Genomic DNA, 23,470 nt, shown 5'->3' on the forward strand with positions numbered 1-23,470 from the left:
AGCATTTTTTGTTATTATGATATAGCTGTAAAGTTTTCAAATGTCTCAGCAGGGGCTATCCTTCCCAAAAAAGTTACTGCGGCTGAATAAATCCTTTGGAAAACCAGTCAGGGCTACGGGCGCCTTGGGTTCTAAAGGATGAGTTCTTTCGCACCTGAAAGGGTTAAGTGCCGGCCAGGCCAAAGGCACCAGACAGACTGCAAAAGAAATGTTGCTTTAGTCAGCTCTGAAAGGTTTCTAACAAGTACCAAATACTTGTTGATCTGTTCACAATAAACACCAGCAGGATTGTCAGGCTCTTTTCACTGTCTGGGGAGATGCATTTACATACTGCACTCAGTAAGAACAGCTTGTTGGTCTCCCTTTTAGAAAAGTTGAGGAGCTAGAAGCCTCATGCAGTGTCTTCCATCCAACACTGAAATAGTAAAGTCTCTCATCTGGCCGGGGCAGCACGAATACTGTGCATGAAACACTTGGTAGTAGTCCAGGCACAAGACAAACCCACCTGAATGGACCGAGGAACACTGTCTGTTGCCATGGCAGCCTGATCTAATTACATGAGTGATCAGGGCTGGAGTAAGTGCAGCGAAAACCTACACCCGCTGACAGGTATCTACAAGATGAGAAAGGCAGGCAGGCAGAAGGTTCGGGGGAGCCCTTCAACCTCTGCTTTATGTAGAACGTGGCATTCTAGCCCATTTGTCTGCGGAGCTGCTAAAATATTGACTGATGCAGGCACAGTTAGAGGGCAATCAGAGGAGATTAAATGCCAGAGCATTAGCCGTTACAGTGCAACCCCTTTCCAAGAGTTCAGATGCAGGATTTTCTCATCCTTCTCTCTGGTGGTTTCCTCAGGCAAATGCTTCATTCTAAAAAAAGCTCAAGGATCCAACTGTCTTCACCCACCAAAGAAACCACACGGTGGGCTTAAGACAGGGGCTTCTAGGAACTGCAGGGCTCCAAACAGAAAGGCTTAGCTAACGCTGTCGAAAAAGTAACTAGCTATGCCTAAAAATAACCATCAAGTAACTACCCGCTGCTATGAGCGATATGTAACGATGATGTTTAAATATTAAGAACAGCCTGCATTATAAAACACAAATGTCATTGGGATGTGACTACTAGATTGCCAAAGGAGACCTTATTTGCATACACAACGTACCGCAGGATGTGCACGGAGTATGCCACTCTAAGCCATTAGTTTTTATTCTGTGGGTGTAATAGGGTCTTCTAATTTTGCTAATTGTATCCTGCGGATCTCACAGGGAAGCTAAGGATCTCTTCGGGGACTGAACCAGTTTGGAGGAGTCCCTACTGCACAGCATACGGTAAACAAAATAAAAATAGCTTGCCGTTCTCGTTAGCCACATCGAGCATTATATAACCAGCTTCCGACTGGCTTTTTTTTTTTTTTTTCCTCTCTTGCCCTTACTACTCTTCAGCAATTTCCCAATCTTCCGAAGTGTTTCTATTACCCTGTTATCTGTAGGAATATATACTAAGAAAGCAAAACAAAACAGAGCAGCCACGGGACTGAACCGAACCCCGCAGTCCTTAGAAACTGATTGTTTTTGTTTGTTTGTTTGTTTTCTGGCAGGATCTCCACCACCACCCTACTGCCACCCCCCACTAAGGTTCTTGCTCCATCTCCCTAGAAAACCTGAATTGTTTCGTCGCTTCCAGTCAGCCCCCTACGTGGTCTGAAATAAAATGAAAGCACCAGCCACGGAGTTTAGGAAGGCGGCCCGAGGGCGGTGGGCCGAGGAGGGGTCGGGGCGCTGCCGAGTCAGCCAAGTGGCCACAGAGAGGGCCCCCTCCCCACCGCGACGGCCCCGGCCGCCCCCCTCCCCCCACCCCGCGCACACAAACACACACACGCGCACACGCACTCACACACGCACGCACTCACTCACACTCACGCCGCGCTCCACCACCGCCTCACCTCTCGCTCCGCCCGGCCGGCCCCCTTCCCTGCCCCCTGCGGGACCGGCCTGCGCGCAGCGCTGGAACCACGTAGGAGGCGGCGGCGGCGCCGCGGGAGTGGCGGAGTCTCTGGCCCGGCCCAGAGTGAGCGAGCAGCGGGGCTCCAGGGCGCATCCCAGTCCCCGCAGCGCCTCCTCCGCCGCCGCCGCCTCCTTCCCCCTCCTCCTGGCTTCATTCACCCTCCCAGCAGCCGCGCAGCCGTTCACTCCCGGCGCGGGCAGGGCAGCGCCTACCGCGGCTCCTCGGCTTAAGCCGCGGGCGCTGGCGGGTGCGCCGGCCCGGGCTGGGGCGCTCGCGGGCTCCCGGCTCCGGGCGGCGGCTGCACATGATCAGGAAGCGGCCGTACCAACAGGGCGGCGGCGACGGCCAGGGCCGGCCGCGGCCACTCCAGCCGCGCTCCCGGCACCGCATGCCCTCTCCCCCCGGCGCCCACCCCTCGGCGCCCCTAGCGCTCCCGGCGCCCGGCCGCGCGCAAAGTCCCGGCCCGGCAGCCGGCACAGACCCCTCCGGGTCCGCAGCCACACGCCGCCGGGCCAGGCCTGCCTCCGCAGGGAGACCCCCGCCCCGGGGCTCGGAGGCCGGGCGGCCCCAAGCGGGGAAACCCAACCCTCTTCCAGACCCACTCGATCCCGCCGCCGTCTTTGGGAAGAGGGGTGAGGAGGGGGCGGCGGGACCCCCGGCCGCCGCCTCCCCCTACGCCACCTCGAGGGAGGAGGACATGGCTCGCCGCACTCGCAGCCCGACCGGCAGCCGCCGGAGCGGGGCGCCGCCGCTCTCCCCGCCCGCCTGCACCCCCAGTCCGGGCGCGCCCCCTCGCCTAGCGGGCGCCCACCCGGCCCTGGCAACCCCCCTGCCGGCCGTCCCTGCGCCCAGAAGGGGATGTAGGCTTGCAAGGCTGAAGCAGGGGAAGGTTATATGTGTACACACAGACACACATACACACACACACACACACCACAACACAACACGACGCGTCGATTTCCTTCGCTCCTCTTCCAGCTGTTTTCCGTGCCGCCGATTGGGGTTTGGGGTTTGTTTGCTGGTTGTTGCTTTTGCCCCTCTCGGGAGAGCGGGGGTAGGGGGGGAATCTAAATCCGGGGAGAAGGGGGTTGGGGGAGGGGGGGAGAGAAAGAATCAGAGGAGAAAAAAAAAATAGCCACTTACTGTAAAGTGTAAATGGATCTGGGGTTGCGTGGGGAAGGGGGGCAGAGGGAGAGAAACAGTGTCTTGCGGCTGCTGTAGCTCTGGCTGCTGCTCCACGGGGCTTGTTTTGGATCCCCCTGCAGTGAAACAGGTCCTGTACGGCTCCGCCACTGTAGTAGAAATGATGTCTGCGGTATACTCTGCTCTCTCCTCCTCCTCCTCCTCCTCCCCCCGGCTCCCCTCCCCTCCCTCCTCCCTCCGCCCGCCCTCCCTCGCGCTCTCTCGCGCTCGCTCGCTCGCTCGCTCCAGTATGTAAATGTGTAATAGAAGCCAAATATGGAGCAGTTGGCTGCTGCCGCCGCAGCTCAAGGATCCGACTTGGGGGGTGGGGGAGGGCACCCTCCGGCGGGCGGCTGGGCGAGCCGCTCTGAGCACCGCGAGCGCACTGCGCGGCTGCCGGCCCGCGCCCTTAACCCTTCGGTGCGCGCTGCCTGCCCGGGCTCCCGGCCCCCGGGGAAGCCGGCGCGTTTCCCCAAGACCGGCCCGGGATCCGCGGCCGCGGGGCGGGAGGGGAGACCCAAGCCGGAGGGGACAGTTCTTCCAGGTTTGGGAAAGGGGCGGGGAGCTGAAGCGATGAGGTAATTTGAGTGGTGACCGGTCGGTCCTCGCGCGCCTCCCCGGGTCCCTGCATCTAGTTGGAGGGGACAGAGCGACAGCGGGGTGCAACTTGGGCACCCCGGAGGACTCTCCGAGGGGTGTCGATCTGCCAGTCCGAACCCCTGAAATACACCAGCGGGGAGGGGAGGGGGGCCACTTCTGATCCCGACGTGCCCTTCGTCCCCAGGCGCTCCGTGAAGCGTCTAGGAGGGTTGACTCTGATCTTCATGCTTGTTAACCCTCAAACCGGTTTCGCCTCGGCGTTCCGGAACCCAGCTCGCCGAGCCGCGGGGATCGCCTTTCGTGCAATTCAGGAAAGTTTTAAGGGTCCCCCCGTCTGCACCTGCACCCTGACCTTTCCTGCCAGTGAGAGCTGATGACCTCCCGGTCCTCCTTTCTCTTTCAGCAGATCCGGAAATCTGCTCTGGGTCTGGATCTGCCCAGCTCCGACCCGGGTAGACGACCCGCGCACCTCTCTCGCCGCCCATTCAGGATCACTAATTTCATCGGAAATGAGGTAACCAGTGCAGGAGACAGAGAAAGCAAATCGAGCATCAAATGGCAGTTCTCGTGAATCCACGCTAAAGGACTTCCTCTGGACTCAATTCCTAAGTGCGGTTCTCAACCCCTCACCACCCCGCCCCTCCGCAGGTACCACCGCCGAGAGTTAGCTCGAACGGGGGAGGGGTGGTACCTGGCCAACAGGTGTAGCGCCTGGAAAGAAGAGAAGGTTCATCCACGCTAAAGGGAGCTCAGTGCGCCTTCTGCGGGCTGCAGATAATTCTGGAAAGACCGGTAGGTGTCGGGGCAGCATTTGACCTCTTTCAGGTGCTTAGAACCAAGTGACTAGAAACATGATCCCTTCACGTAAGTTTCTCACTGGAAGCCTCCACCATTGACTGTAAGCTGTACTTGAGAAACCTTTTGGCTGGATTTACTTATGACCTAACGGTTAGTCACCAACTGAAGCAGGATACAGAAATCACTAAAGAGAAATGTGTCAGCTTTTCAAAAACTGTGTTGTAGAGCCAACATGCTGCAGAAATAAAAATAAGCACACTCACTAGGAAGGTGTAGAGCCCCGGAAATAATTTTTTTCTCGCATTTTGAAATACCATGCACATATACGTGGCTATTTAAAAAAAAAAACTACTACTACTGTTGACTCGTTTCTACAACTTTTATTTTTTCACTTAAAAATCAATGATGGTTACAGTTTAAACCCTGGGCTGGTCTAAAGTGACATTGTTGGTCTCATTACAGCCTCTAGTGGACAGTTAAAATCAGTTTCCTGAAAAGGCTCTGCCTTGTGTTTGTTGACAAGCATTATCAAGGTGAAGGTTAATATCTCAGACTATAACGGGGTAATATCTCTTCCCCCCAGTTGGCCGAGCCTGTTTCTGAAAGGAGCAGAAGCTGCTGGCTCTGCACGGAAAAGACGTATGCTTTGTGAGGCAGGTATTATTATTATTACTGGCCTGTGAATAAACAGAGAACTTCTGCTATTCATTTCAATTTCAGACCGCTTTCATAAAAAAATAAATTCATCTAAAATATTTTTATAACAGAAAATATTGGTTGCCATGTTTTTGGCTTAACGGAGATGTTTTCATTCCAACTCCTAATCTGCAGCCTGTCCAATCCACCTCCACTCTATTTTTAGACATCGTACATTTAGAGAATTTAGGGGGGAAAAAGAGCTAATATTTTAATTATTACACTGATGCAGTTAATGTCTTTTAACAACCTTAAACAAATTAAAACACATAATTCAGATTAGAGTCAGTCAATTAATTTAAATGTTCCCTCAAGGAATCGAAATATGTTTATTACCCAAACAGTAAGAACAATTAATAAGAACTGTGTCATTTACTTACTTAGCCATTAAGGTTAAAGCCATAAACTGCCATTAAAATCTGTAACTATTTCTTCATGCAAGGTCCAACATAAACATTAAACGCATGACACAGCTTGGGGTTAGCAGGTGTAAGCTGTTATATATAGGATGGATAAAAAACAAGGTCTTACTGTACAGCACAGGGAACTATATTCAATATCCTAGGATAAACCGTAATAGAGAAGAATATTTTTTTAAAAGAATATACATATATATATAGATATGTATGTATAACTGAATCACTTTGCTGTATAGCAGAAATGAACACATTGTAAATCAACTGTACTTCAGTTTTTAAAAAGGAAAAAATACTCATGATACAGTTTCATTACCTTTAGTACTGAAATGTTATATTTTCAGATGGCAAAATATTAAATGTGCAATCACAAAAAACTGGTACTGATGCTTTAAAAACAGTACTTTCTCATACAAATAAAAACTCAAGGCTTTCAAGAAGCCAGTAAACAAATATATAGTACTATGGTCCTATTCATAAACCTGATACTATATTCATACAAGCATAAGTCAAACTTGGAAATTAAAGGAAATTGAGAAATAAGGCTTGCTGAGCCGTACTCCTAATCTGTGTCCTGCATTGCCTAAACACCATGGAAAATCATGTTTATCTCATATCTATTTCACTGTTTTGGTAATATCTACTTCTGAAGATTTCAAATGACCTTTCAAGTATGTTTTATATCAAATAATTACATATCACACCTTGTTTCAGAAAGCATAGTCTTCAGAGCAGCACCAGAAGCATCTGGAGGCTTTTTAGACATTCAGAATGCTAGTTCCACCCCAGACCTACCGAATCAGAACGCGTTTTTCAAGTGATTCCTGAGCGCATTATAATGGAAAGAAAACTGCCTAAAACTACAAGGCTCTGTCTAGAGGAATTCGGCCCCGGTTGCCGAACTTAATTCTTCTATTTATTCTTTTTTTCGCCCTTCCTCTTTTATTAATTTGCACTTTTTAAATGAACGTGTATTCCCTTTTATGCTTTGGTCAAATAGCACTGCATTTCAGAAGGGCCCTGATGCTCACACCAATCTGCATTATCACTGCCAGGAGAAGACTCTGGAAGGCGAGCACGGGGGTCTTGAGGATGAAGGTTTTCTTTCTGGCAGCAGAGGGAGCACGAGAGTACTTAATCAAGCAAGTGTACAGGCCCTCCCAGTCGTAAGGGATTTTTAATTGTAGCATATGTCTTCATGGGAAGTAGCCTCTTTCATCGTTCACAACAAAACCAAACAAAGACAAGCGAACGCAAACAGCTTACCAGCTTGTAACGACGAAATAACCAAATGGATCGGACGTTAAATAGACTATAGTTTTAGGCTTGGCTTCGTAAAAGAAAGTGGACCTCAGCAGTCCTATTTGAAAAAGATGCCTTGTTTTTCTGCAATGAAAATTAAAGTTTGCCCAACCCAGAGGAAAGCAAGTAAGAGTCGCTCCTGTTTATACAAAAGCCTGGGGGCCGGTCGACCCCAATACTGCATCAGATAAGTTCATTTCATTTGGAGTCAAATCTGTTGGTGAAGGGATATGTACCTTCTCACCATGTTTATTTTCACAGTAACTTTAGGGCTTAATCTTTCATGTTTGCCGTGGGGAGGATTTATGCTTCAGTTACATGTATATAATTTTTCATGCTTTTTACAGCCCTCTCGGTTTGCATTGTCAAGGGCTCCTGTGAGGTGGATAAGACATAGTAGAGCTCAGCCTCAAAAAAGTTTTGCAAGTGGCTTGTGCCTTCATAGCCTTAGGTCATTTCATGATAACAATACTCCATTGAGGTGTTCAGAAATGAGGGAAATTATAGAGGTGAAAGATCCAGCAGCATGTTCTTTACAGTCTTAAAGGTTTTTCAAAAAAGTTAATATGTGGTGAATATTTAAATAAGGGGCATATGGATAGGGACAGACTGAATTGCCAACCTCCTTTTTTATATGTTTATCACTTGTTTATCAGTAGCCATTCATTGTGCTTCTACCATAACTAGGCCGCGAGAATGTAAAGACATTCCCATCTGCTGTGAGGAATTCACAGCAAAACAAATCTTATTTTTTGGAAAAATGTCCATTTTTACCAGGATGAAACTTAAAGGTTCATAGTTGATGGAGCCAGCCCTTCTCAAATCATTATACTGATCAGACTTACAAATATGAGAATCAAATTCTAGAATCATTGCAAATTTGGGTGCTGGGAGGGCAACTGTGTAACTCTTCAGCAGAATGTATTCACCGAGGTAATATTAATGTTTCACATCTGTAAAACAAACACAATGTAAAGATATAACATGTATTTTCTGAAGGCCTTCTATATCAAAACACATCACAAGTAAATTTAAGTGAGAAGCACTTATTTATCTCTCCTTAAAAATTATTAAAAAGGAAGTTCCCATCATGGTGCAGCAGAAAGGAATCCGACTAGGAACCATGAGGTTGCTGGTTCAATCCCTGGCCTCACTCAGTGGGTTAAGGATCTGGCGTTGCCATGAGCTGTGGTGTAGGTCGCAGATGAGGCTCGGATTCTGTGTTGCTGCAGCTGTGGTGTAGGCCGGCAGCTGCAGCTCCCATTCGACCCCTAGCCTGGGAACCTCCATATGCCTTTACAAAAAAAAAAGGAGTTCCTGTTGTGGCTCAGGGGTTAACAAATCCGACTAGGAACCATGAGGTTGCAGGTTTGATCCCTGGCCTTGCTCAGTGGGTTAGGGATCTGGCGTTGCCGTGAGCTGTGGTGTAGGTGGCAGATGCAGCTCGGATCCCACGTTGTTGTGGCTCTGGCGTAGGCTGGTGGCTACAGCTCCGATTGGACCCCTAGCCTGGGAACCTCCATATGCCGCAGGAGCGGCCCAAGAAATGGCAAAAAGACAAAAACAACAACAACAAAAAAATTATTAAAAAGAATTTCCTCCTATGCTAGAGAAAGATTTGCCTGGAGCAATTTGTTATGGCTGGGTAATAAATCCAAAGATTTGAATTTTTAATGGAAACACTGACAGACCTTTAACCATGGTATTATAAGGAAGATATTATCCCACACATGTCATTTAAAAATCCGAGCAAATGACAGTGTGCTTGCAAAACCAATATACTTTCTTTAGACTGCACTGACAAATAAAGCTAGAGACACCAGAAAAGTAAAATAAACTAAAAACAAAAGTGAAAACCACTCACACAATAGACTCTGAGGTCAGCTCACCACACCCAGACTGAAGTCACTGGCCTCTGTTTGTGGCACAGAGACTCTTAAAGTACATACTTCTGAATCATCTTTCTTGACCCTCCACCAAACTGTAGCAGCATAGGCTTCTGGGTAATGAAAATGACATCACCACTAGTCAAGAGTGAAATTAAAATCATTGTACTTAAACATCTGCCAACAGTTTATGATGTAACAGTACACACAGTAGGGAATTTTAAATAAGATTCTGTCTACAATTAAAACCAAAAACAAGTGCTTTCAGATAGGTCTGCACTGTTCAATATGACTTCAGCCATTGAGATGTGTTATACGTGTAACATACACTTTAAATGTCAGACTTAGAACATACACACAAATGCACAAGTGTACACATATACAGGTATCTCAAGAATTTTCGTATCGATTAAAATGAAAATATTCTGCCTAAGTCAGGTTAAATAAAATATACCGTTAAAGTTAATTTACCAGTTTCTTTTTACTTCCGAGTGTGACTATTATAAAATTTAAAATGACATGTGTCCATTATTTTTCTAATGGACCACTCTGGTATAAATAATGAGGCTGGGGAGGTGCAGGAATTAGTTCTAAGAACTAATTGGAGACCTTAAGATCCTGGCATGACTCTGCAGTAGTGGAGTAGATAACTGGGTTATTTTTTTTTTAACCTTCCTGAGATTTCCCCCTTGCAGTGTATAACATGGACCTTAACCTTTGTTAAAATGATCTCTGAGAGTAAGCTGGTGGTGAAGGAATAATCTCCTGGGTAGATCTGGCATGGGCCCACAAAATAGAAATTTATTAGATTTGTCTGTTAGACTAAAAATTTGTTAGATCTGGTGTGGGTTTTTTTTTGGGGGGGGGAGAAGGGGAGAGAGGATCCCAGACACTGTGCCACCCTGGGAAGCTGATGGAAAGCTATGTATTCTGGAGTTATAGCTGGATTTGCAGCTTGTGGCTGAATGGTTGGGGGTGTTACCTTTTAATGACAGATGGCTTTGGGCATGAATAATGAAAAGTATACAGTTGCTGCTTAACTAGAAAACAAATCAAGGCCACCAAAAGGAAATCTGTCTTTTTTTTTATATATAACACTTTCTCATATACTTAGTCTAATAGGACACGTCAAAAGGAAATGAGATGATTTTTAACCATTATTATTTATTTTTCAAGCAAGACCTAGATAAATTTTCGTCAATGTAACTACAACCAAGACTGAATGTAATGTAATGACCTATGAAATAACAGAATTTATGGTTTTAATCATCTATAGGACATAGCCCTTCTTACAGGAAAAGAAAATGAACAACAGTTTGAGGCTTAGAATGAGTGAGTTGAACTTTGCCTGGTATTGGCTGGGAGCATTTGGAAATCTATTAAAAGCATTTCATTAACATCTTGGCATTTTGTTTCCTCAAAAGAAATACATTTTCCAAATTAAAATCAAAGCCCAAAGCCACCACTGTTTACACTTTAAGATGATGGCAGTTGATGGGTTGTAGGGGTTAAGCTTAGGGTGTCTGCAGACTGAGATCAGGGGCTACAACGGACTGAAAGAAACAAAACAAAACACATCAAACTGTTTGGGAAAGAGGGAAGGTCTTTGTGACTCTAACTACAGGATATTAAAATATCTAGCTGTAAGCTCTGTCGGTTTGTTTTTCTTGAGTCACCCATCAGCTAGGAAAACTGACCCACAGGAGGGTCCGAGTTTAAGACAATTATTTTATGAGGAATTTACCAAGTTTACCCCAAAGAGGAAGAGTTAGAGAAGAGGCACTGGCCAAGTTTGCTTTTGGACACAAAGAGGAAACTGTGTGTCAGGATTTCAGCGGGGGTTGTCAGGCAGTTTGATATTTGCAGAACCCCTGTGGGCCAGGCCTCTCCAAAGTTTAAGGGCTGGAGTCTCCAGGGAGCTCTCAAGCTGACTGGCGATCAGGGCTTGCTTTGTGCCCTGGCACAGGCTGAAACGATGCTCCTGCGGCAGATGCGTTCTGACAGCGCAGAATAATGGCCCTCAGCCTTAAACTGTAAATTACAAACAATCCCTTTTTAAGTACAAAATGAATGCGCAGAATGGAAGACCCTGTCAGCTAGAATGCGGAGTAAATCAAGAAGAAGAAGACAAATTGTTCACTCATACCAGTACAGCCAGATTTTTGTTCTGCTAACCGGACTGTCATGGGAGAGCGTTTCTTCTTTGTCAGATAAAAAGAGAAATTAATGCTCCGTTGTAATTCTAATAAATATGCCAGGCATCTGAAGCATCTCCTCCGAAAGCCAATCAAGAGGCAAGGTGAGGTTTCCCGACCCCTCCCCCCTGCCTCGGGTTTGAAAGTTGTAGCCGAAATACCAATAGTAGGAACACGTGACCCCCGTCACTCCCAGCGCGAGCTTTTTCTGCAGTCAATTTCATAATTACTTCGCTCCGCCTCTCTGCTCAGCACTTCCTTCCCCCTCCCTCTCGTCGCTCCCCCACCCCCAGCAATGAATCACCGTGCATTTAAAGAGCCTTCGATGACCCAGTGTGAACTTTACTGGCATCTTGTACATTCTTATGCCAAAAAAGGGGAGTCTCTCTGTGACAGGAACCTAGCCAGAACCCCGCAGCAGATCTCAGAGGCAGCAAGCTTGGGTGCTTATCTGGGAAGATCGGTGAGGGTTAATTTTCCTAGATCCTGGTGATGATTCAGAATTGCCTATCTCGGTTCACGATCAGGTTTTAAAAACCCAGTTCAGCTCTTTGTGCAGCAAGGAATATATCAGAGAAAAAAATGTTGGCAGATCTCCTTATGCAATCAGGGCAGAGGAATTTATACCACATCAGCCTTTTGATTTCTCCAGCTCTGGCTGAGGGTGGGGTTTCCATATTTGTGCTTTGGCAAATGTGCCCAAGAATGAAGTCTTCCTTAGAGATGCTGCTCTCCTGTCTCTTTAGGTTACTGTGTGCTTCTGTGTGCATTTATTAAAACCAGCAACATGTTTGCCCCTTCCTGTATTTAATCCTGTTTCTGAGTAATACAGATCAAGCAGACGGTCTGCGCCTTGCCTTGAGAGGTTGTTCACCCTATTTCAGGCAGTAAAGGGTGGATCACTGAAGTGACACTGGGCCTTTGGCATATACTTTCTCTCTATCTGGGAAGTCCTCCTTTACATGGCGATTTTATCCTCATCCTCCGAGATCCAGCTCAGGCACCAACCCTTCCGTGGAGTCTTTCCTGATTATCACAAGAATTTGCGGCTCTGCCCAATGTGTGAGTCAGAGAAGTGCTATTTTCTTATTCTTTTTATTTATACAGTATTTTTTTTAACTCTGAGAGGGAAAAAAAAAAAAAATCAAGGCCATAAGCACAGATGGAGAGCGTATCCCAAGTGAAAGCTTCTCTTATCTAATATTTCCTGTTACTCCCAAATCCATTTGACCTCCACTTAGAATTTCACATGTAACTGTTTTCCTTTTATTGCTCCATTTATGTGTTTTCCCCCACAGGTGGGCTCTCAGGGTAAGTTCCTGTTGCCCTCTGTTGTGGGTGGAGTTGTGCTCCCCTGAAAGATATGTTGAAGTCCTTGCACCCTAGGAAAGTGAGTGACTTTATCTGGAATTAAGATGTAATTAGTTAAGATGTCTTACCAGATGAGGGTGGTCCCTAAATCCCACCTGACCGCTATTCTCCTAAGACCGGGGGACACAGGGAAGGGGAAGAAGGCCCTGCGAAGACAGGCCGAGATGGAAGTGATTTAGCCACAAGCCAAGGAAAGCCAAGACTGGCCAGCAATCACCAGGAGCTGGAAGAGGCAAGGAAGAATTCTTCCTTAGCGCTTCAGAGGGAGCAAGGCCCTGCAAGGCCCGATGCCTTGATTTGGGGCCTCTCTCCTCCCAAACTGTAAGAGTACATTTCTCTTGTTTTAAGCCACCCTGTTTGTGGTCACTTGTCATAGCAGCCCCATACACCCTCTTTATTCCATCTGTTGCATTCTTCCTTCTTCTCTTTATTTACATCTAGGGCCTTATCTCTTTCCTCTATGGATACACACAGGTGATCACTTCTGGATGCATATGTGTTTGGTCCTTTACCCATGACAACGGCCATAAACAAAAGTTTCAGTAGAATAGGAAAATTGTCAAGAGAGTTCTAGAACCACTTCCCCATCCTCCCAGAAACACCTGGCTTCTAGCCAGAAGCACAGAGGTTGCTAGAGGCTGGAGAGAAGGCAGTGTCCAGCCCTGGGCCTCAGCTCAGAGGTCTTCCGGAGGCCTTCTCAGCTCCCTCTATTGGTGCCAGGATGCACCAGCAGCTCTGCTCTTCAGAAGTGGCATTTCAGCCTGTGGAGTTGGGGTGGGGGTGAGGAAAAGACTAAAAAAACTAAATGAACTGTTTGGCACAGAGGAGGAAATACAACCCCCGAACTGATGCTTTTTTTAAACTGTGCATTTGAGTCTTACAAAAGTACTTGTGAAAACCTCAGTCTTTCCGAGCCTCATCTTTCAAAGCACAGCCGGGAGCTCATTTGTTTCAAGAGGTTTTCCCCAGCAGGTAGAAGGAAGCCTTACACTCAAGCCCACACTCCCAAGGCAGCTGTTCTCTCCGAGTCACTGTGAGATGTATAATACAGCTCTTGCACACACATCTCAGTAAATGGCAGCTCCATCCTTCCAAATGCTCAGGCCCTAAAGCATCTTGACTCCTCTTTTTCACATCCCCCACCCACATCCACTCTGCCTCCAAAGCCAACTGGCTCTACCTTCCACATGTATCCAGAATTTGACCATTTCTCACTTACTTGGGCTGCTACTCCTGGAAAACTGAACTGCCACCATCCTTCATCAGAACTATTGCACTGGCCTCCTGCATTGTCTCTGCCTCCGGCAGGACCAGCTCACACCATGACTGAGCATCTGCATCAGGTGATGCCACAACTCTGCTCAAAAGCATCTGATGTTGCGCTTCCACTTGGAGTCAAAGTCAAAATCTTCCCATGGCCTCCAAGGCCCCACCCAATCTCTTTGTCTTTCAGATCCAGTGTCCCCTCTCTTTTCTTGTCACTCCACAGCTCCAGCCCCACTGTCCCCTTTGCTGTTCCGCAAAAAAAGCCAGGCGCTCTCTTTCCTCGGGGTCATTCTACTCACTGGTCCCTCTGCTTGGAGTGCTTTTCCCTGAATATTCACACGACTCCCTACTTAAAATTGTATCCCCCAGTTTTCCTGATCCACCCTGCCCTGCTCTAGTATTCCATCGATGTGTTGCCTTAGAACATTCTGAGTCATTTCCTGTTTGTTTATTGTCAGGAGAGCAGAGATCTTGTCTGTCTTATTCACTGATAGACCTACTAAAGATTCATCAACCATTACATGAATTAATGAATCAGTAATATTTTTCAGGACCTCCGATGTGCAAAGCCTTAGGCCACAACACACGACACTTCTCTCATGAGAAGCTCATCCAAAACCAAACCGATGGATCTTGTCCGCATTGTGGTACATATTCTATTTACTTGATCTTGGACTTCGTCATAGCTAATCCCCACAATTCTCCGGTGAGGTAAAGATCACACGTCCCATTTCTTAGATGATCAGAGGACCTGCCCAAAGCCCAAGGTCACCCAGTACTGGTTCCAAGGTAAGTTATCCATCTACGGAGCCTGGGAATTTTTAACAAGTCACTACCTGATCGAAATAGACCAGTTGACGTCATAACACTGCATTCTAATATTTTGGCTAAGGCAACAATTTTAATACTAATCTCCATTAGATTTTATTTATGAGTGAATAGTACAAGTATCCCAGAAATTAAAGCCAGGGATTCGTATTGAGAATTGAGTATTTCTCCATAAACCAAATGGCTTCAGAACCACCCGACTGGTTTCCCAACTGACAAAACTCTACTCCAGCTTGTGATTTTTATCCCCCCTGCTACGTGGTTGGAAGGACCCTCACTTGAAGTCCATGGTCACATTCCGAGGATCATTTCCTCTTAGAAGTTTTGACTTGCATCTGGTACAGCCCATCAGAGTAAGGACTAGATAGATTGTGAAGGGCCCATGTGAGTTGCCAAGCCCAAGTGAAGGACTTAATTTCCTTTCCGTTGACCTGTGTTGGATTTCTCTTGTTCTACCCTTGCACCTCCCAGAGGCCACTGTGGACAGAACTCAGATAGAGGATCTGAAAGTAACCTGGCCACAAAAAAAAAATACCAATCCCTGCCACCCCTTCGCAGACTCACTCCACTTTATATCTGAAGAAAAGAATGCTGATGCTGAAATACTTCCAAAGTTCAACAGATTGGGAAATTCAAAGGCAGGGGGTGGGGTGGGGAGTAGCCCTGATTTCCAAAGATATGAAGAGAGGACTCTGCTCTCTGAGGATGAGAGGAAGTAAGACGACCCTATTCATGGCTGCAGGAGAGGAAAAGAAAAGAGTCCCACAAGGAAACTACCAACAGATGGTAAATACATTTTTAATTCTTCTGTCATACTGTGTGGACTTGTACACATTTGTCCTGCTGTGTTAGGCTCCCGAAATAGCCAGCCATGGAATTGCAGAACAGTTCGGCTGCAATTTGAGATTTAGGAAACCATGCTGGCTGACAAAACAGGAAGGGCTCATAGTAGGATGGAGTGGATTTGCTCCCACTTTGCAGCTCCTCCGTGTGGCATCCGCCGTAGTTCTTAGTGCAGGAAGATTTTTTCACATGTCAGGTCTCATTGATGATGTTTTGAAATATACTATTTCAAATTGTCCTCAGAGCTCTAGTTGCAAGTATTAAATGTGCACACAACCCACTTGGTAACTCTCAGAGGTCCAAAGGAGCGCGATCCATCTATTTGTGGGTTCTAAGTCCTCCAGAAAGCATCACAGATACGGCAGCCTGGAGCACTCTACCTACCTGGCCTTTCTCATACTTTTCGCTTTGGCTTAATGCTACCATGGAACAACATGGGAATTTCGGTGCCAGAACAAGACCAAATACGATAACGGCTCCATCTAAAAGGAAGCTAAGGAGATAGGATGCTAAGGCATATTCAGTTGACCTGCTTCTGAGAAGTGACCTGATGTGGGTACCAGGAACTAAGTTAGGTTCTCAACCCCAGGCCCACCTCTCGGTGCATCAGCAAGAAAGAAAAGTTACTGATGAAGCCAAGTGGCTGTGGAATAATGAGGAGAGGGTGGTCTCTTACTTAATCATGGTCTAGAAATAGGACTTACACAATTACTAGATCTGGAAGGATCCTTAAGAATCTGATTCTTTTTTTTTTTTTTCATTTTATAGACAGGAATCTCCGCCAAAGAATTGCAGGAAATTGGCAGAGATTATACAACTGGTTGGTGGCAAATTCAGTACTGGAACCCAAGACATCTATTTCTCAGTCCAATGTTTGTTCTGCTTTAGTGCCCACAGAAGGTGGACATTTTTGGCATAAGCAAAATCCAATTCTGGAAGACCTTTCTCATAGTCATCTTCATTCTTGTGTTCTTCTCAAGCAAGAAGATAGACTCTCTGGTCCATGAATGTTTGGGAAACTAGCAGACATTCTTTAAAGATTCAAGCTTAAATATATTTGTTAATTTCTGTTCTCAACCCCTGTGGATTGTGTCTAGATTATATAGCTATCACACGATTTGGCACAGCTGGGATCCTCTTTTCATGAACTAGCAGGGAAGATTGGTACATAGGGATTAAAAAGCCTTGGCAAAAGAGAACGAGGAGTCTTATACAATAACTGCCCACCCTGGTCTGAGAATTTCTCCTAGCCTCAGTTGAACCGTGCGCACACATGGGGCGGGGGGGGGGGGTGTAGGGAGCAAAAGGAGATTTTTATCTTCTCAGTGAAAGAAAGGATACAAAACATTTAAGAAATTATGTTTTGATGAAAATCTTGATTTTGCTTAGTTTGAGTTTCTCCAAGACTAATTATACTCTTGTTCAAATGACCTATACCTTCTGATAATTTTTCCAATGGGTACCTGTGTTCACTAAGAAAAACTACTCTTAATCAGCTATTGAAGAAATATTCTTTCCTGGTAAGCTTCTCCATAACCACGTTAGCAATAAAGTCTCCCAAATTTTGCGATTCTATTCGGCATTTTGATTTGTTGTTATTAACATGTGGTTTCTGTGATGTTTTATTCTACTTTTATGGTGGAGAAATTGTTGCCTGTTGTGCTTACCCATGACATCCTTTGTTTTGAGAACCGATCTGACCATTTTGACTCCTCTTGCTAATTTGACTGCCTATCTCCATGGTGTAGTGACGGATCTGTGGGGGAGGGAGGGCAGAATTATCTTAAAGGAATTATTTTGAGGAGACCCGTAATGAAGGCACACTTTAGGTTATTTCATTCCTGTGATCCAAATTTGATTATCTAGCTAATATCACTAGGGACCTTTGAAGATTTAATAATTACATCTCAAAGCCTAAAGAAAAAAAAAAGGGGGGGGGAGACATTGCGTTTCCTATACATTCACACTCAGCCTTTCGGAGAGTTACCATCTGAAAGCCTGTTTGGCTGCTTAAAAAAAAAAAAAATAGATTGATATCAAGATTCTGCTTTAAGAGTTCAATCTCAATTGACACTTTGTTCTTTACCAAAAAAAGCCCCCAAAGCTAGATTTGAGCAGCTGTTTGGTGTAGAAGGAGTTAGCATTGCTTCTCTGAAAGAGTAAAAAATATAAGCTATTGATTTTACCTTTCCTTTTGGAGGACAGTTTTAGGATTTTTTTCCCCTAGAAAGTTTCGAGGCTCTGATTCATGTTTAAAAGTGCCTTGTTCCATTATGTACCAACACGGCTTTGAAGCTGTCTCTGCTTCTAGGTCAAGGGCTCTCCCTGTGGCCAGATGCCAGTTTTATCCTTGGACTCTCATGATCATCGGAAATAAATCAACTTTCCAGTAAAATCCTGTGACAGCTCTGTTTTACATAAAAGTGTGCAGCCTGGGGATGTGATACTGTTTTGCATTTTAGGTGGAGGAAAAGAGAAAGAAAATATCCATTATCACTGAGAGACAATTCCAAGGGGAGCCATTATTACAGAAATCAGAGGGCAGCTTGGGGGGTACCACACTCACTCTCCCTAGAGCATCTCTAACTCAAAAGCCTATTATTCGTGTGGAAACAAAAATACAAGTGGCTGTAAAGGCTTCGCATCCACATGCGGCATGGGTCAGTACAGCCCAAGAGTTGAAAGTGTTGAGTAGGTCAGTTCTCTTAGGCCAATATGTCTTCCTTGTGGCAAGAAAAGAGAAAAATGAACGAATTACCATGACACATAACAACACGGATGAATCTCACAATGTTGGAAAATAAAATAAAATCACACAAAATAATGTATCCTGTATTGTTCCATTTGTATCCAGTTCAAAAACCACACAGACTAATCCATTTAGCTACCTTCCAACTAAATATACAGTTTACCTTTGGTGAGGAGGGAAAGGGTTATGCTCAGAAGGAGGCATGAAGATGGCTTTTAGGGAGCTAGAATATTCTATCTCTTGACCTGAGTGGTGAATACAGAGGTGGATTCACTTTGTGATAACCTATTAAACCTGTGATTTTTCTATAAGAATGACTTACTTCAATTTAAAAGTTTAAAAAGAATATCCCCATTGGGAAAGACAAATTGAAGAAATATTCAGAATTCCCATCGTGGCTCAGTGGAAACGAATCTGACTGGCATCCATGAGGGCACAGGTACAATCCCTGGCCTTGCTCAGTGGGTTATGTATCCTGTGTTGCTGTGAGCTGTGGTGTAGGTTGCAGACACAGCCCGGATCCCATGTTGCTGTGGCTGTGGTGTAGGCTAGCAGCTGCAGCTCTGATTCAAACCCTAGCCTGGGATCCTCCATATGCCATGGGTGTGGCCCTAAAAAGACAAAAGACCCCCCCCCAAAAAAATTAAGAAATATTAGAAAAGCATTTTGCCTAATTAAACCAATGGATATTTATTATAATGAAAAACAGAAAATTCAGATAAGCTAAAGGAAAAAATATACAACCTTTCAGTGATGGGCAAGGGGAACACTCCTCTACAGCTGCAGGGAGTGTCCATCACTACTGCTCTGCTTGGTTAACTCTCTGAGGTTATGTATTAAAGATACACATATCTGGTGACCCAGATTTCCACCCCTGTGGATATATCCAATAGAAATATGTGCATGTGAGCCCCAAAAGAATAGCAACTCTATTCATAATAGCTCCAAACTGAAAACAAGTCAAACTGTCCCTCCGCAGTAGAGTGGCTAAGTCAAGTGTGGTATATTTAACCTTGGAATACCATACAGCACTGAAAATGAATAACCACAGTACCCTTAGCATGGATGAAACTGAGAAACCTAAACCTAATATTAAAGAGATTTAAAAAATCATCTGCTCCCATTTACTTAAAGTTCAAAATACAGGAAAAGAAAAATACATGTAAGTATCATAATACACTTTGGTGGTAAAACTAAAAAAAAAGAATAAAGTTTATAAAAGTAAGGGCAGGGAGTTCCTGTTGTGGCTCAGTGGCAACAAACCTGACTAGCATCCCTGAGGATGTGGTTTTGAGCCCTGGCCTTGCTCAGTGGGTTAAGGATCTGGCATTGCCATGAGCTGTGATGTAGGTCACAGACACAGCTTGGATCCTGCCTTGCTGCGGCTGTGGCATAAGCCAGCAGCTGTAGCTCCGGTTCGACCCTTAGCCTGGGAATCTTCATATGCCATGAACGGGGCTCTAAAAAAAGGAACAAAAAAAAAATATTTTTAAAGTAAGGGTGGGGTATGAATGGGAAGAAGTGAATGGAGGGCTTCTAGGCTATATTCTATTTCTTGTTCTGAGCAGTGGCTATGTGAGGGCTCACTTAATAAAAATTTATTAAATCATACTTTTATATATCATGCACCTTCCTTAGTGTATATTTCCCAATGAAAAGGGTATAAAAATCACATGAAACCCAGTTACTCAGATATTTATCTATTTAACACCATGATATATATATTGCCAGACCTTCTTTAATGTAATATATATATATGCATTTTATCCACATTGCTTTGTAGCCTTTAATTTTTTTTCTCTTTAATGATATGATCACCCCAGAAGAATTCCTCTTTGAGTTTTTTTTTTTTTTCCATTTCATTTAATTTTAACTAAGAGTAAATATCATTCAAGCTTTATGCCCCTCTGGAAGCCTAAAGCCATGGAGTGGCTTTCAGGAAATTAGGTTGCTTTAGCCTAAGCTACAGTGATTCATAAACCAATCTGCAGGATTTTGCCATAGCTCATGGGAGACTTTTCCTTCTCTGTTAATAATGCTGCTGCTTCAAAAGAGAAAAGCCTCTTTCCACCTCTTCAGAGTGCTATCTTTTCAAAAGGAAAGGCCAGGCAATAAGGGGAAAGGCCAGGAGGGGAGTGGTCTGGAGGCTTGGGGGGCTGTGGGGGTCATGTGCAAATGTATCACAATGTGTGTCATGCTGAGCCTATGTTGAACCTGGCCTAGGCAACATTATGAAATGTTGAAATCAATCAAAAAATGATTGGATGCTTTAAAAAAAAACAACGCTAAAGTAGTTCCACTGCTTTTTCTTGCCCGTGGGGCAGTACTCGTCTTCCCTCTGCCTGGAACACGCTGCCTCACCCCTTCCCCTATCTGCAAGCATCCTTCACTCTTCTCCTTTACTCTTTTCATCCTCTGAACATTTCATCACCTTCTTCACTACCTGGTTGAAGAAACCATCTGTAATCATCCAAGCGTGGGCTGTGACCCTGCAAGAGCTCCATGGCACCTGGACTTACCACACTAAGCACTGGTCACCTTATTTTGAACTTGCCTACTTTCTTGTCCACAAATGCTCTGCTAATCCATAAGCTTCATGCATGCAAGAACAGTATCTGCCTCACCAGCATAACTCCAGGCCCTAGTACATATCGGCACTCAATAAACGCAAGTCATGGAATGAACGAAAACCAATTGTGAAATGAGGTGAGGCCTGGGGAGAGGGATCGTGATTTAAACTATGCTTTCCCCACTCCCTTCACCAGTTGAACACAAAGGGCTTCAAAGAGTCCAGTCAAACCAACACAGGATGGTACAAAATTCTAAAACCTACAACTGCTCAATTTCAAATACTTACTAGCAATAGCAGTTTGCATTTGGATTGTGTTTGATATTTAAGTGGTTTCACATATTATCTTGTGCAATTGCAACAACGAATCCTCTGAGGTGAACTGGAAAGCTCTTAATGTCACTGTTTTACAGTTAAGAAAGCTGTCTGAGGAGGTTTAAGTAACTAACCTCCCATCATATTCTTGTTTTTTGGTGTAAGCCTGGAACTGGCGACCCCTTATGGCCGGAAGTGGAAAGACATCCGGCGTATTCCATATACAGAAGTATTTTTAAGGAAGGATAGAAATTAAGTGTGTGACACCATTCTGATTTTTTTAATCTTTGGAGGCGATTTCCTTTTTCCCCCCCAAAGCATTTATTTTTTAGCTTTCTTTTTTTTTTTTTGTCTTTTTTTCTGCGGCATATGGAAGTGCCCAAGCTAGGGGTCTAATTAGAGCTGTAGCCACCAGCCTATGCCAGAGCCACAGCAACGCAGGATCTGAGCCGTGTCTGCAACCTGCACCACAGCTCATGGCAATGCTGGATCCTTAACCCACTGAGCAAGGCCAGGGATTGAACCCACAACCTCATGGTTCCTAGTCGGATTCATCAACCACTGAGCCATGATAGGAACTCTGTATTTTTTAGCTTTATTTCTCACCACAAAATTAGTACATGTTTGGTGCAGAAAATCCAAAGAACACAACTAAAAATCAAAATTGCTTATGATCATGTGAAATAGAATATCTATTGTTATACCAATTTAATAATTCTGGCTGTAGATTAAGTTTTGGGCTTTTCTAGAGTGAGAACTCCTTTCCTGCATTCTATATTTTTTATCTTCAATTTTTTTTTTCTGAGCTATTCTTAGACTTTTGCTCTTTTATTTGAAATTTAGAATTAGGTTTCACTAAAACTCTGTTGGGATTTTCATTGGATTTGCATTCTTTTTATAGATGATTTGGAGTAGAATTAAAACTTTTTCTATATTGGTTCCTCTCTTTCATATATTGGTTTCCTCTCTGTCTATTTCTCCATTAATTTCTGTCTATTTTAATATCTTTTTTAAAACATGGAATGCTTCAGAAATTTGCATAGGGGCCATGATCATCTTCTCTGAGCGGTTCCAACTTTAGTATCTGCGCTGTCAAAGCAAGGAGTCAGAAGAAATTTCTTAACTGTTAGATTATATCAGGAGGGAAAGGTCAGATATTCTTCCTGCTCTTTGTGGACAGTAACTGGAAAAAAAGATTAATTTGGACTAATTATTTCTATCAAACATAAAAGCATTTAGTTGTGTGCTGACAATGGGGAGAACCCTCATTTTTGCCCTCTTGCCCCTTCTGGTACCTAAATGAAATTCCCTTTACTGTTGGTAGGCTTGACAGAGGAATGCCACAGGGGGAAACGGGGTTGGGAAGATGGGAAAAAGAAAAGACAAGAAGATGATCAGATCTGACTGGGAGGAGGGCTGGGGAGAAGGAGTGCTACTGTTTGGGCAGGTGAAGTGGGTGGAAAGGCGTGAGGTAGGGAGAAGAAAATGATAGCAAGTGCGGATTCTCTGAGTCTTGCTCTTCTAGAAAACCAGCAGCAGCGCTTGGGATCTTGTTAGAAATTCAAGATATTGGCCCCAACTCAGATTTGCCCAGTCAGAATCCTCATTTTAACAAGATCCCCAGGTAATTCTTATGCACATTAAAGTTCTAGAAGCTCTCAGTCGCCCCCAACTAGTCTGAGCCAGTCCTGATTGGTGTCATCAGCCTTAGACCTATTAATAGACAAAACTGGTTTGGTTGCCTAGAGATCTGGAAAGCTGGTTCTTCCTGTAGACAGGAGTCTCAGAGTTCTCTTACTACTTGGGCTAAAGCCTTGCAACTCCAATGGGCCTCAGCTTCTCAGCTAAGTGCGTCACTTCTCTGCAGGGGTTGGATCCTGCAAGCCCTGGGCCCCAGCTTCCTCAGCTTGGTCCTCATGCTTTGCCAAATTCTTGCTCTGCCCCTTCTTCTAGAAAGCAGGATGTGATTTCCTATTCCCTTCTCAGCTTCTGCTGGGGAGCTGCTGCAACAGACCCAACACCTGGAACTGTGTCTGATTTTGAATATTGTCACCTGGCCTTCTTCTAGAACTGTCCTCTGCTAGCAGAGAGGATGCACTCAGATGGCCAAATAGCCAGGCCTAATCTGAGACAGCCGGGCCCTTTGACCCCTGCATACTGGTCTACCTAGTTGCCTTCTGGGACAGGCCAGCTTCTGAAGATACACGCTGTCCCCTCCATCCCACTGGACCTTAGCTTCTTCCCCCTTCCCATGGTCTGTGTTGATGTGGTCCCAGCCTGCCTTATATACAAGGCCTCCTACAAAAGAGAAGGAGGCCAGCAGAGAGCAAAGGAAGCAGGGCCTTCTCTCTCTTAACATCTATGGCTCTGGATTTCATGGGCCTGCTTCTGTGTAGACCTTGAGATTCCAAACACTGCTCTTGGAGGCCTTTAGGTGAAAGATAACCTAA

The 23,470-nt window shown here is 45.0% G+C and overlaps 1 protein-coding gene and 1 long non-coding RNA gene across 7 annotated transcripts in view; both read right to left on the reverse strand.

Annotated features, from left to right (window-relative positions):
* The window catches only part of ATXN1 (ataxin 1), a 430,913-nt gene extending 418,711 nt beyond the window's left edge, over positions 1-12,202 (reverse strand). For 2 of the 6 annotated variants that reach the window (XM_013977445.2, XM_021099771.1), the window contains exon 1: positions 3,148-3,284. The gene's annotated coding sequence lies outside the window, so the exon portion shown is untranslated. Of the gene's footprint in view, positions 1-1,942; positions 1,966-3,147; positions 3,346-4,477 lie in introns of those variants that run through there. The other 4 variants (XM_021099774.1, XM_013977443.2, XM_013977447.2 and 1 more) reach the window with 4 other exon arrangements.
* The window catches only part of LOC110261653, a 29,022-nt gene continuing 21,683 nt past the window's right edge, over positions 16,132-23,470 (reverse strand). Inside the window, exon 2 of the long non-coding RNA XR_002346089.1 lies at positions 16,132-17,143. This is a non-coding gene — a long non-coding RNA (uncharacterized LOC110261653). The remainder of the gene's footprint in view (positions 17,144-23,470) is intronic.

The sequence above is a fragment of the Sus scrofa genome, chromosome 7 (assembly GCF_000003025.6).
Source record: "Sus scrofa isolate TJ Tabasco breed Duroc chromosome 7, Sscrofa11.1, whole genome shotgun sequence".
NCBI lineage: Eukaryota > Metazoa > Chordata > Mammalia > Artiodactyla > Suidae > Sus > Sus scrofa.